Below are 14,810 nucleotides of genomic sequence, written 5' to 3' on the forward strand. Positions count from 1 at the left end.
TTTTCACTGCTTTTTACAAACTTTGGTCGGACGTTCACACCTTCTTGCATCCGAACACCTCCGCTTCCGCTTTTGATGATGTATATTCGGGCATTCGAACCTTTTATTACCCGCTTTTTACAAACCATTGTCGGACTTTCACACCTTCTTGCAGCCGAACACCACCTCTACCGCTTTTGATGATGTATGGTTCAGTATTCTTACCTTTTCTAACACATTTTTCAGCAATTATGGTCGGACATTCACACCTACTCACAGCTGGACACCTCCGCTCCCGCTTTTGATCATACAATGTCGGGACATCGCTCCTTGTCTTACCAGCTTTTTACAAACTATAGTCAGACATTCACACCTTGCAGCTGAACCTCCGCTCCCTTTTTTGATCATGTATGGTCTGGCAATACTACCTTTTCTTCCCCCGTTTGTGAGTAATTATGGCTGGACATTCACACCTACTTGCAGTCGAACAGCTCTGCTCCCGCTTTTGATTACGTTTGGTTGGATATTCGAACCTTTTCTTAACTGCTTTTTACAAACCATGGTCGGACTTTCACACCTTCTTGTAGCCGAACAACTCCGCTCCCGCTATTGATTTTGTACAGTCGGGTATTTTAACCTTTTCTTACCCGCTTTTTACCAACTATGGTCGGACATTCACACCATCTTACAGTGGAACACCTCCGCTCCCACTTTTTATGGTGTATAGTCGGGCATTCGAACCTTTTCTTACCCGCTATTTACAAACTATGGTAGGACATTCAAACTTTCGTGTATCCGAAAACCTCCGCTCTCTCTTTTGATCATACATTGTCGGACATTCGCACCTTTTCTTACCCGCTTTATACAAACCATGGTCGGACTGTCACACCTTCTTGTAGCCGAACACATCCGCTCCCACTATTGATTGTGTACAGTCGGGTATATTAACCTTTTCTTACCCGCTTTTTACCAAGTATGGTTGGACATTCACACCTTCGTACAGCGGAACACCTCCACTCCCTCTTTTGATGGTGTATGTTCGGGCATTCAAACCTTTTCTTACCCGCTTTTTCCAAACTATGGTCGGCTATTCACAGCTTCCTCTCCACCATACTTGTATGGTGGGATATTCACACCCACTTGCATCCGAAGACCTCCGCCACAAATTTTGTTGATATTTAGTCGGACATTCGCACCTTACCCGCTTTTGGCAAACTATGGCCTTCTTGCAGCCAAACACCTCTGATCTCGCTTTTGATGATGTAAAGTTGGGCATTCAGACCTTGCTTCACCTGCTTTCCACCAAATATAGTCGGACATTCACACCTTCTTGCAGCCGAACACTTCCGCTCCACCTTTTAGTGTTCTATCACACCTTTTTTTCACCGCATTTTATACATTATGGTCGGAAATTTTCAACCACTCTCATCCGAAGACCTCTCCTCCCGCTTTTGTTAATATATTTGAACTTTAGTCGGACATTCAAACCTTCTTGCAGCTGAACCACCTCCGCTCCCTGTTTTGATCATATATGGTCTGGCAATACTACCTTTTCTTACCCGTTTGTGAGTAATTATGGCTGGACATTCACACCTACTTGCAGCCGAACACAACCTCTCTCGCTTTTGATGATGTATGGACCGGCATTCTTACCTTTTCTAACACATTTTTCAGCAATTATGGTCGGAGATTCACACCTACTCACAGCCGAACAACTCCGCTCCCGCATTTGATGGTGTATAGTCGGGCATTCTCACCCTTTCTCATCAGCTTTTTGCAAATTATGATCTGACATTCACACCTACTTGCAGTCGAACAGCTCTGCTCCCGCTTTTGATTATGTTTGGTTGGATATTCGAACCTTTTCTTAATTTCTTTTTACATATTTTGGTTGGACGTTCACACCTTCTTGTAGCCGAACACTTCCACTCCGGCTTTTGATGATGTATGGTTGGGCATTCACACCTTTTTTTTGCCCATTTTTCAGGAATTATGGGTGGACATTCACACCTTGCAGCTGAACACCTCCTATCCCACTTATGATCATGTGCGGTTTGATTTTCAAAAAGTTTCTTTCATGTTTTCTAGCAATTATTGATGGACATGTAGACCTTCTTGCAGCTGAACACCTCCGCTCCCGCTTTTGATCATACATTGTCAGGCATTCGCACCTTGTCTTACCCACTTTTTACAAACTTTAGTCGAACAGTCACACCTTTTTGCAGCCGAACACCACCTCTCCCGCTTTTGATGATGTATGGTCCAGCATTCTTACCTTTTCTAACACATTCTTCAGCAATTATGGTCGGACATTCACACCTACTCAGAGCCGAACACCTCCGCTCCCGCATTTGATGGTGTATAGTCGGGCATTCTCACCCTTTCTCATCAGCTTTTTACAAATTATGATCTGACATTCACACCTGCTTTTGATAATGTATTGTTAGGCATTCGCACCTTTTTTTTACCCATTTTTCATGAATTATGGGTGGACATTCACACCTTCCTGCAGCCGAACACCTCCTCTCCCGCTTATGATCATGTGCGGTTTGATATTCGAAAATTTACTTTCTTGTTTTAAAGCAATTATTGATGGACATTCAAACCTTCTTTTTGATGGTGTATAGTCGGGCTTTCGAGCCTTTTCTTCCCGGTTTTTACAAACCATGGTCGGACTTTCACACCTTCTTGTAGCCGAACAACTCCGCTCCCGCTATTGATTGTGTACAGTCGGGTATTTTAACCTTTTCTTACCCGCTTTTTACCAACTATGGTCGGACATTCACACCGTCTTACAGCGGAACACCTCTGCTCCCGCTTTTGATGGTGTATAGTCGGGCATTCGAAGCTTTTCTTACCCGCTTTTTACAAACTATGGTGGGACATTCAAACCTTCTTGTATCCGAAAACCTCCGCTCTCTCTTTTGATCATACATTGTCGGACATTCGCACCTTTTCTTACCCGCTTTTTACAAACCATGGTCGGACTTTCACATCTTCTTGTAGCCGAACACATCCGCTCCCGCTATTGATTGTGTACAGTCGGGTATTTTAACCTTTTCTTACCCGCTTTTTACCAAGTACGGTCGGACATTCACACCTTCGTACAGCGGAACACCTCCGCTCCCTCTTTTGATGGTGTATGTTCGGGCATTCAAACCTTTTCTTACCCGCTTTTTCCAAACTATGGTCGGCTATTCACAGCTTCCTCTCCACCATACCTGTATGGTGGGATATTCACACCCACTTGCATCTGAAGACCTCCGCCCCAAATTTTGTTGATATTTAGTCGGACATTCGCACCTTACCCGCTTTTGGCAAACTATGGCCTTCTTGCAGCCAAACACCTCTGATCTCGCTTTTGATGATGTAAGGTTGGGCATTCAGACCTTGCTTCACCTGCTTTTCACCAAATATAGTCGGACATTCACACCTTCTTGCAGCCGAACACTTCCGCTCCACCTTTTAGTGTTCTATCACACCTTTTTTTCACCGCATTTAATACATTATGGTCGGAAATTTTCAACCACTCTCATCCGAAGACCTCTCCTCCCGCTTTTGTTAATATATTTGAACTTTAGTCGGACATTCAAACCTTCTTGCAGCTGAACCACCTCCGCTCCCTGTTTTGATCATATATGGTCTGGCAATACTACCTTTTCTTACCCGTTTGTGAGTAATTATGGCCTGACATTCACACCTACTTGCAGCCGAACACAACCTCTCTCGCTTTTGATGATGTATGGACCGGCATTCTTACCTTTTCTAACACATTTTTCAGCAATTATGGTCGGAGATTCACACCTACTCACAGCCGAACAACTCCGCTCCCACATTTGATGGTGTATAGTCGGGCATTCTCACCCTTTCTCATCAGCTTTTTGCAAATTATGATCTGACATTCACACCTACTTGCAGTCGAACAGCTCTGCTCCCGCTTTTGATTATGTTTGGTTGGATATTCGAACCTTTTCTTAACTTCTTTTTACATATTTTGGTTGGACGTTCACACCTTCTTGTAGCCGAACACTTCCACTCCTGCTTTTGATGATGTATGGTTGGGCATTCACACCTTTTTTTTGCCCATTTTTCAGGAATTATGGGTGGACATTCACACCTTGCAGCTGAACACCTCCTATCCCACTTATGATCATGTGCGGTTTGATTTTCGAAAAGTTTCTTTCATGTTTTCTAGCAATTATTGATGGACATGTAGACCTTCTTGCAGCTGAACACCTCCGCTCCCGCTTTTGATCATACATTGTCAGGCATTCGCACCTTGTCTTACCCACTTTTTACAAACTTTAGTCGAACAGTCACACCTTTTTGCAGCCGAACACCACCTCTCCCGCTTTTGATGATGTATGGTCCAGCATTCTTACCTTTTCTAACACATTCTTCAGCAATTATGGTCGGACATTCACACCTACTCAGAGCCGAACACCTCCGCTCCCGCATTTGATGGTGTATAGTCGGGCATTCTCACCCTTTCTCATCAGCTTTTTACAAATTATGATCTGACATTCACACCTGCTTTTGATAATGTATTGTTAGGCATTCGCACCTTTTTTTTACCCATTTTTCATGAATTATGGGTGGACATTCACACCTTCTTGCAGCCGAACACCTTCTCTCCCGCTTATGATCATGTGCGGTTTGATATTCGAAAATTTACTTTCTTGTTTTAAAGCAATTATTGATGGACATTCAAACCTTCTTTTTGATGGTGTATAGTCGGGCTTTCGAGCCTTTTCTTCCCGGTTTTTACAAACCATGGTCGGACTTTCACACCTTCTTGTAGCCGAACAACTCCGCTCCCGCTATTGATTGTGTACAGTCGGGTATTTTAACCTTTTCTTACCCGCTTTTTACCAACTATGGTCGGACATTCACACCGTCTTACAGCGGAACACCTCTGCTCCCGCTTTTGATGGTGTATAGTCGGGCATTCGAAGCTTTTCTTACCCGCTTTTTACAAACTATGGTCGGCTATTCACAGCTTCCTCTCCACCATACTTGTATGGTGGAATATTCACACCCACTTGCATCCGAAGACCTCCGCCCCAAATTTTGTTGATATTTAGTCGGACATTCGCACCTTACCCGCTTTTGGAAAACTATGGCCTTCTTGCAGCCAAACACCTCTGATCTCGCTTTTGATGATGTAAGGTTGGGCATTCAGACCTTGCTTCACCTGCTTTTCACCAAATATAGTCGGACATTCACACCTTCTTGCAGCCGAACACTTCCGCTTTTAGTGTTCTATGAGGCATTCACATATTTTTTTTCACCGTATTTTATAGATTATGGTTGGAAATTCTCACCCACTCTCATCTGAAGACCTCTCCTCCCGCTTTTGTTAATATATAGTCGGGCATTCGAACCTTTTCTTACCCGCTTTTTACAAATTATAGTCGAACATTCACACCTACTTGCAGCTGAATACTTCCGCTCCACCTTTTAGGTATGTATGGTTGGCATTTGCACCTCTTTTTATACTGATTGCTGAAGATTAAGTTGTACTTTCTCAAACTACAACATTTTTTTATTTGTTGAAACTTGATTTGAAGTGGATAAATAAGGAGGACAAACAGTTTTAAGTCAGGCTGATAGAAGGAATTAATTTTATAGCAAAATCTGTACTTCGTCATATGTCGAGAGATGCTTATTGCTGAAGAAGTTCTTTCTCATTCTACAAAGTACAACGTTGTTTATCGTTGAAACTTGATTAGACATGAATAAATATGAAGGACAAAGCAGTCTTAACTTGGTTTGAGTTAAGGAATTCGTTTTATAGGAGAATCCGAATTCGTGCATAACTCATAAAATAGAGCTTATTTTCGGATTCCTGAAGAATGATTCTGGTTCTTTCTCATAATACAAAGTTTGTTGTTTATTGTTGAAACTTCATCAGAAGTGAAGAAATAAATGAATGCCTATCAACAAATGTGGGATCTAAACTCTAGTGCTTCCTCTAAAATAATTTCCTTTCTCAATTTAGAAATGTGTGTGTGTAAGTCACAACACCCGTGACACCAAAACGGCTTTCTTTTCTCTACACTCTGCACTATGAGCACACACACCAAATCAGAAAGGCTTTTTTCTCTCTTTTCTACATTATGGACTGTGGGGACACAAAACCGCTCTCTCTCTTTTTTTTTTTTATCGTGTGCCAGGGCGTTGTCTCATGTATTAGATTATGCTTAAGATACGAATGGGTTTATCAGTCACATCAGAATCCATACATACTGATCCTCCCGTAATAAAATGGTCGGATCTTATCAAACACACTTTGTTTCTTGTGACAATCAAGTCAGCGAAACAGCGTATACACGTCAAGACACTGAATCAAGTTTGCCACAAGAACTCATAAGTTTGGCAGTATTGCTCTGCCATCAGCAATGATACACCCATTTTATTTTCGTGAGACATGTGCAAGCACCTGTTCATCTACTGTTCTATCACTATGAATTAGTGATCTATTATCAATAAGGATACTTCTACAACTACTATCAAAGTATGTCCGGACTTCTTATGTTGTCAGTTGCTATATATGAATAAGTGGGTAGCTACTGACAAGCATTAAGCATGTCACACAGCCCAAACATATAACATTTCAGGACACACCACACAGTTAACAACCACAGTGAAGCGTGTCAAAGCCCAAACATGTAACATTCAACAGGACACTTACACAACACATTCAAATCAAACAGTCAGACAACATACAAGAACATATACCCCAGCCGGCATTGCTCCCTGCCTATTTTCGTACAGCACACTATGTGTGCGCACACCTTTATTCACAAACTCTTCAACTTATACTCTTTTACCGAAGCTGCTACAGCTCGATTGGCCAAATACCCTTAGATCCTATTTCGGTGAATTTGACATCTGCCTTGTATGTAACAGATTAGCGGTTTAGCAGTTTTAATTTAGTTTGAGTGAAGGAATTAATTTTATAGCAAAATCCGAAATCGTGAAGAACTAAGCTTATTCTCGGATTCCTGAATCTTTAGATTTGCTCTTTCTTTTACTGCAAAGTACAATGTTGAGCAGCACTAATGAGTTGTTTCTATTTTTGGCAGGCTTTACCTTTGCGGGTGAAGCCCTTTCTGTCTGTGCAAAAGAAATCTTCTTACTGTGCAGAGTGACTTCTTTGAGTAGAGTCGCCTTACTTGTTGCGACTGTGCCGATGTCCGAAGCTGGAGTGCAAAGTTGTTGCTTGAATGGTGCTTGCTGGAGCGTGCGGGAGTGCAAAGTTATACCATTTAAAAGGGCTGAAGAGTGCTCAGTGCAGCGGGTGGGCGACACTCTGGCCACCTTGAAAACCGAGATTACATCCACTACCAGGGGCAGCCCAAGTTCTGCCGCAAGTGTGGTGAGCATGGGCACCTGGTTGAGGCTTGTACCAAGGTGTTATGTGGGAAGAGCAGAGAAATTGGGCAAACTTTTGGAGAGTGTCCAAATGGCAGGAAATGTAATCTCTGTGGAGAATTAAATCACCTCTTCAGAGATTGCCCTAAATCTTTTGCCAACAAATTAAAGACGGTAAAGCCACAGTCAAGCCAACAAAGAGAAGGACCAAAGGTGGCAGTTGGTGAACAAAGTGAAGAGGTTGACCCAATAAATTCAAACTTCCCGCCAAAAGCTTGGATTGGAAGTGAGGAGCAAAAAGGGGAGGGGCCTGTAGAGGCCTCACCACTCAGTGTTGAAGTCTGTGAGAATTCACAGGCAGAGGGTGGAGCTACGCTAAATGAGGAGGAAGAGCAGACAGGTGAGTCTAGTGAAGATACTCACCTCCCCGAAGGTCAACAGCCGAAGAGGACGGCATCTGAGCCTCTGATTCCCCAGTGGTATCAGAGAAGAGGGGAAGGGTTAGGTCCCTTTCAGACAGTTCTTCAGTGGAAGAACCTAGAGTCTTCCCCTCCGACTCACCAAATGAGGTCTCCTTTTTAACTTCAGCTCTACACTCGACCCCCAGGGACTCAAAGTTAAATGCAACATTGCGTCAGAGGCCAACACCGAGAGTCCGAAAAGGAAATATAGATCAACCTACTCACTTTTCACCTAAAGAAATGAAGGAAGAGCTAGTTTCCCAAGAAATAACCTGTGTGTAATTTGTTTTGATAACTTAGAAAAACGAAAATGACATACCTACTTTCCTTTATGCTTTTAATGGTTCTCACCTTCTCAACACTAAATGTGAGAAGTGTGAAATCAAAGACAAGAGCCCAGAGTATTTTATCCATCTTAGACTCCATAAAATCAGATGTGTTTTTAATACAAGAATGTGGACTACCTTTTTTTAAAAACCATAGACAATGGGAGGAAATGTGGCCCCATTTATCGATATGGAGTGGCTCAAATCAAAATAAAAATGATGGTGTGGCCATTCTAATTAAAAATCCGCATGTTCTGGTGAAAGGTAGCACAGTGGTGAGAGACGGACGGGCACTTTTAGCACACTTGAATTTTATGGGGCAAGACTTTAACCTCTTAAATATTTATGGTTTCAATGGAAAAAATGAAAGGTATGACCTTTTAGAAGATATACAGCTTTACATGCTAGGGCAAGTACCTTTAGTTGTAGGAGGGGATTTTAACTGTATCTTGAGCAGGAAAGATAGAAAAAGAGCAGGGGTAGATTTTAAAGTGGATAAGACTTCGATTTTACTTCAGGGCATATGCAGGGATTTTAAGCTTACTGACTGTTTTAAAACCATGCATCCCAGAGAGGAGGGCTTCACCTGGTTTAGTCATGATGGCACCAGAGCCTCTCGCATTGATTATTTCTTTACTAGAGATTGCCCACCCACTGATGTTAGATTAACCCCTGTTTTCTTTTCAGACCACCTTATGCTCTCCTGCACCCTTTCACCCCCTTCTGGTGTGACGGTAGGAAGTGGTCTGTGGAAACTCAACTGTTCCCTGTTGGAGGATGAAATCATAGTCAGTCAGTACAGGGAATGTTATAAAGAGTGGCAGACCCTTCAAGACCTCTACGAAACACATGCACAATGGTGGGAAATGGTGAAGGAAACGACCCAGACTTTTTTTAAACAGCAAGGTAAACGTAAAAAAAGGAAAGAGAATAGATGTATGATGGGACTACATAAACGCTTACAGCGCTACTTTAAACTAAATCAGTGTGGCATAGACTTTAAAGAAGAAATCAAAGATGTCAAAAAGGAAATGTCAGTTTTAGCAGAAATAAAGAGTAAAGGAATTTTTGTAAGAAGCAGGGAGCAGGAAATTGAGGAAGGTGAAAAAGAAAGAAAGTTATAAATAAAAAGGAGTGTATTCAAAATCTAAAAAGAGAAGATGGGTTTTTAACAAAATCCACACAAGAGATGATTGAAACTGTACATACCTTTTATAGTAACATGTACAAAGAGAAACCAGTGCACTTGGAAACATCGGCAGAAATCTTAAAATTCGTTGACAAAACCGTAAAAGAGAATGCACACTTGACACAGAATTTTACTGCTTTAGAGTTAAAAAAATGCCTAACAGGTTTTAAGAGAAGTCGAGCTCCGGGTTTAGACGGGCTTCCTGCAGAATTCTATCTGACCTATTGGGACCTTTTATCATCAGACATTTTAGATGTTTTTAAAGATTTTGAAAAACTCGACCGACTGCCTGACAGTTTTAGAGTGGGAATAGTGACTCTACTTTATAAAAAAAATGATAAGACTGACCTAAAGAATTGGAGGCCCAACACACTTTTAAACTTTGACTGTAAACTTTTTAGCAAGGTTTTAGCGACACGGATGTCCTCTGTTTTAGAGGAGGTAATTCACCCAGACCAAGCTTGTGCCATCTCAGGGAGACAACTCACCGACAGCCTCGTACTGATTCGAGATATCATTGATTACGCTAGAGACAGAAACACCCGGCTTGTCATCTTAAATTTAGACTTTGAAAAAGCATTTGATCGGGTCTCGCATCAATATCTCTTTCAGGTGTTGCAGCCATCGAAAAGGGCCCGATTGTTCCTACTTGGTGAGCTTTGCTTGGTTGAGACGCTTGCCCCCCCCCCCTGCTCCTCGGCTGACCAAGTAGAAACAATCTATTCGATGGCTGCCTTGTCTTGTAAGGCGACTCTACTCAGAGAAGTCACTCTGCAAAGTAGCAAGATTTCTTTTGCACAGACAGAAAGGGCTTCACCCGCAAAGGTAAAGCCTGCCAATAATAGAAACAACTCATTAGTGCTGCTCTCCACGGAAGTCTTTAGTAAAAGGCGAAAGACTTGTATGTTATGAAGAGAAACCAGAGTACGATTATCCGTCACTGCGGGAGCAGGGCATCAGGCTAGTTGGTATAGCCACCTTCCCCATGGTGAGCTTTGCTTGGTTGAGACGCTTGCCCCCCCCCCCCCCCCCCCCCCTTGCTCCTCGGCTGACCAAGTAGGAACAATCGGGCCCTATTCGATGGCTGCCTTGTCTTTTACTCTATGCAAAAGACAAGGCAGCAACAAAAACACCACGAGAATCCCGTATTGAGGCTTTGTTCTGACCGCTCATTCGGTGTCGCGTTTCTTTCAAGCAATTCTCCCGGTTAGCCGACACTCGGCTCGCTCCCATAGCCGTGTTAAAGTCTACTTCGCATTCACTCTCTTTTCTCAGCAGACTCTTGGGATTTTATCTATAAAATGAATTCCTTCACTCAAACTATGTTAAAACTGCTTTGTCGTTCATATTTACCATGTCTAGAAAGATTTAAACAAAAAAAACAACGTTGTACTTTGCAGTAAAAGAAAGAGCAAATCTAAAGTTTCAGGAATCCGAGAATAAGCTTACTTTCATGAGTGCTTCACGATTTCGGATTTTGCTATAAAATGAATTCCTTCACTCAAACTAAATTAAAACTGCTAAACCGCTAATCTGTTACATGTAAGGCAGATGTCAAATTCACCGAAATAGGATCTAAGGGTATTCGGCCAATCGAGCTGTAGCAGCTTCGGTAAAAGAGTATAAGTTGAAGAGTTTGTGAATAAAGGTGTGCGCACACATAGTGTGCTGTACGAAAATAGGCAGGGAGCAATGCCGGCTGGGGTATATGTTCTTGTATGTTGTCTGACTGTTTGATTTGAATGTGTTGTGTAAGTGTCCTGTTGAATGTTACATGTTTGGGCTTTGACACGCTTCACTGTGGTTGTTAACTGTGTGGTGTGTCCTGAAATGTTATATGTTTGGGCTGTGTGACATGCTTAATGCTTGTCAGTTGCTCCCCACTTATTCATATATAGCAACTGACAACATAAGAAGTCCGGACATACTTTGATAGTAGTTGTAGAAGTATCCTTATTGATAATAGATCACTAATTCATAGTGATAGAACAGTAGATGAACAGGTGCTTGCACATGTCTCACGAAAATAAAATGGGTGTATCATTGCTGATGGCAGAGCAATACTGCCAAACTTATGAGTTCTTGTGGCAAACTTGATTCAGTGTCTTGACGTGTATACGCTGTTTCGCTGACTTGATTGTCACAAGAAACAAAGTGTGTTTGATAAGATCCGACCATTTTATTACGGGAGGATCAATATGTATGGATTCTGATGTGACTGATAAACCCATTCGTATCTTAAGCATAATCTAATACATGAGACAACGCCCTGGCACACGATAAAAAAAAAAAGAGAGAGAGCGGTTTTGTGTCCCCACAGTCCATAATGTAGAAAAGAGAGAAAAAAGCCTTTCTGATTTGGTGTGTGTGCTCATAGTGCAGAGTGTAGAGAAAAGAAAGCCGTTTTGGTGTCACGGGTGTTGTGACTTACACACACACATTTCTAAATTGAGAAAGGAAATTATTTTAGAGGAAGCACTAGAGTTTAGATCCCACATTTGTTGATAGGCATTCATTTATTTCTTCACTTCTGATGAAGTTTCAACAATAAACAACAAACTTTGTATTATGAGAAAGAACCAGAATCATTCTTCAGGAATCCGAAAATAAGCTCTATTTTATGAGTTATGCACGAATTCGGATTCTCCTATAAAACGAATTCCTTAACTCAAACCAAGTTAAGACTGCTTTGTCCTTCATATTTATTCATGTCTAATCAAGTTTCAACGATAAACAACGTTGTACTTTGTAGAATGAGAAAGAACTTCTTCAGCAATAAGCATCTCTCGACATATGACGAAATACAGATTTTGCTATAAAATTAATTCCTTCTATCAGCCTGACTTAAAACTGTTTGTCCTCCTTATTTATCCACTTCAAATCAAGTTTCAACAATTAAAAAAATTTGTAGTTTGAGAAAGAACAACTTAATCTTCAGCAATCAGTATAAAAAGAGGTGCAAATGCCAACCATACATACCTAAAAGGTGGAGCGGAAGTATTCAGCTGCAAGTAGGTGTGAATGTTCGACCATAATTTGTAAAAAGCGGGTAAGAAAAGGTTCGAATGCCCGACTATATATTAACAAAAGCGGGAGGAGATGTCTTCGGATGAGAGTGGGTGAGAATTTCCAACCATAATCTATAAAATACGGTGAAAAAATATATGTGAATGCCTCATAGAACACTAAAAGCGGAAGTGTTCGGCTGCAAGAAGGTGTGAATGTCCGACTATATTTAGTGAAAAGCAGGTGAAGCAAGGTCTGAATGCCCAACCTTACATCATCAAAAGCGAGATCAGAGGTGTTTGGCTGCAAGAAGGCCATAGTTTGCCAAAAGCGGGTAAGCTGCGAATGACCGACTAAATATCAACAAAAGTGGGGGCGGAGGTCTTCGGATGCAAGTGGGTGTGAATATCCCACCATACAAGTATGGTGGAGAGGAAGCTGTGAATGGCCGACCATAGTAAAAGGCGGGTGAGAGAAGGTGCGAATGTCAAACCATACATAATCAAAAGAAGGAGCGGAGGTGTTCTGCTGTAAGAAGGTGTGAATGTCCAACCATAGTTGGTAAAAAGCGGGTAAGAAAAGGTTAAAATACCCGACTGTACACAATCAATAGCGGGAGCGGAGTTGTTCGGCTACTAAAAGGTGTGAAAGTCCGACCATGGTTTGTAAAAAGCGGGTAAGAAAAGGTGCGAATGCCCGACAATGTATGATCAAAAGAGGGAGTGGAGGTTTTCGGCTGCAAGAAGGTCTGAATGTCCAACCATAATTTGTAAAAACCGGGGAAGAAAAGGCTCGAAAGCCCGACTATACACCATCAAAAGTGGGAGCGGAGGTGTTCAGCTGCAAGACGGTCTGAATGTCCATCAATAATTGCTAGAAAACATGAAAGAAAATTTTCGAATATCAAACTGCACATGATCATAAGCGGGAGAGGAGGTGTTCAGCTGCAAGAAGGTGTGAATGTCTACCCATAATTACTGAAAAATGGGTAAGAAAAGGTGCGAATGCCTAACCATACATCATCAAAAGAGGGAGCGGAGGTGTTCCGCTGTAAGACGGTGTGAATGTCCGACCATAGATGGTAAAAAGCGGGTAAGAAAAGGTTAAATTACCCGACTGTACACAATCAAAAGAGGAAGCGGAGTTGTTCAGCTAAGAGAAGGTGTGAAAGTCCGACCTTGGTTTGTAAAAAGCGGGTAAGAAAAGGTTCGTATGCCCGAATATACACCATCAAAAGCGGAAGCGGAGGTGTTCGGCTGCAAGATATTGTGAACGTCCGACCAAAGTTTGTAAAAAGCAGTTAAGAAAAGGTTCGAATATCTAACCAAACATAATCAAAAGCGGGAGCAGAGCTGTTCAACTGCAAGTAGGTGTGAATGTCAGATCATAATTTGCAAAAAGCTGATGAGAAAGGGTGAGAATGCCTGACTATACACCATCAAATGCGGTAGCGGAGTTGTTCGGCTGTGAGTAGGTGTGAATCTCCAACCATAATTGCTGAAAAATGTGTTAGAAAAGGTAAAAATGCCGGTCCATACATCATCAAAATCGGGAGAGGTGGTGTTCAGCTGCAAGAAGGTCTAAATGTCCATCAATAATTGCTAGAAAACATGAAAGAAAATTTTCGAAAATCAAACCACACATGCTCATAAGTGGGAGAGGAGGTGTTCAGCTGCAAGAAGGTGTGAATGTCCACCCATAATACCTGAAAAATGGGTAAAAAAAAGGTGCGAATGCCCAACCATACATCATCAAAAGCAGGAGTGCATGTGTTCGGCTACAAGAAGGTGTGAACGTCCAACCAAAGTTTGTAAAAAGCAGTTAAGAAAAGGTTCGAATATCCAACCATACATAATCAAAAGCGGGAGCAGAGCTGTTCGACTGCAAGTAGGTGTGAATGTCAGATCATAATTTGCAAAAAGCTGATGAGAAAGGGTGAGAATGCCCGACTATACACCATCAAATGCGGGAGCGGAGTTGTTCGGCTGTGAGTAGGTGTGAATGTCCGACCATAATTGCTGAAAAATGTGTTAGAAAAGGTAAGAATGCCGGTCCATACATCATCAAAAGCGAGAGAGGTTGTGTTCGGCTGCAAGTAGGTGTGAATGTCCAGCCATAATTACTCACAAACGGGTAAGAAAAGGTAGTATTGCCAGACCATATATGATCAAAACAGGGAGCGGAGGTGGTTCAGCTGCAAGAAGGTTTGAATGTCCGACTAAAGTTCAAATATATTAACAAAAGCGGGAGGAGAGGTCTTCGGATGAGAGTGGTTGAAAATTTCCAACCATAATGTATAAAATGCGGTGAAAAAAAGGTGTGATAGAACACTAAAAGGTGGAGCGGAAGTGTTCGGCTGCAAGAAGGTGTGAATGTCCGACTATATTTGGTGAAAAGCAGGTGAAGCAAGGTCTGAATGCCCAACCTTACATCATCAAAAGCGAGATCAGAGGTGTTTGGCTGCAAGAAGGC

General features: G+C 42.0%; 1 non-coding gene across 1 annotated transcript; it reads right to left on the reverse strand.

Moving 5' to 3' along the window:
• Nucleotides 1-10,146: 10,146 nt before the first annotated feature.
• On the reverse strand, nucleotides 10,147-10,260 carry LOC140279041 (U5 spliceosomal RNA). The gene has a single exon (XR_011909246.1). It is a non-coding gene; the product is annotated as a U5 spliceosomal RNA (small nuclear RNA).
• Nucleotides 10,261-14,810: the final 4,550 nt, after the last annotated feature.

This window comes from Leuresthes tenuis, unplaced genomic scaffold (assembly GCF_036924035.1).
Source record: "Leuresthes tenuis unplaced genomic scaffold, fLeuTen1.0.hap1 SCAF_20, whole genome shotgun sequence".
Classification (NCBI taxonomy): Eukaryota; Metazoa; Chordata; class Actinopteri; order Atheriniformes; family Atherinopsidae; genus Leuresthes; species Leuresthes tenuis.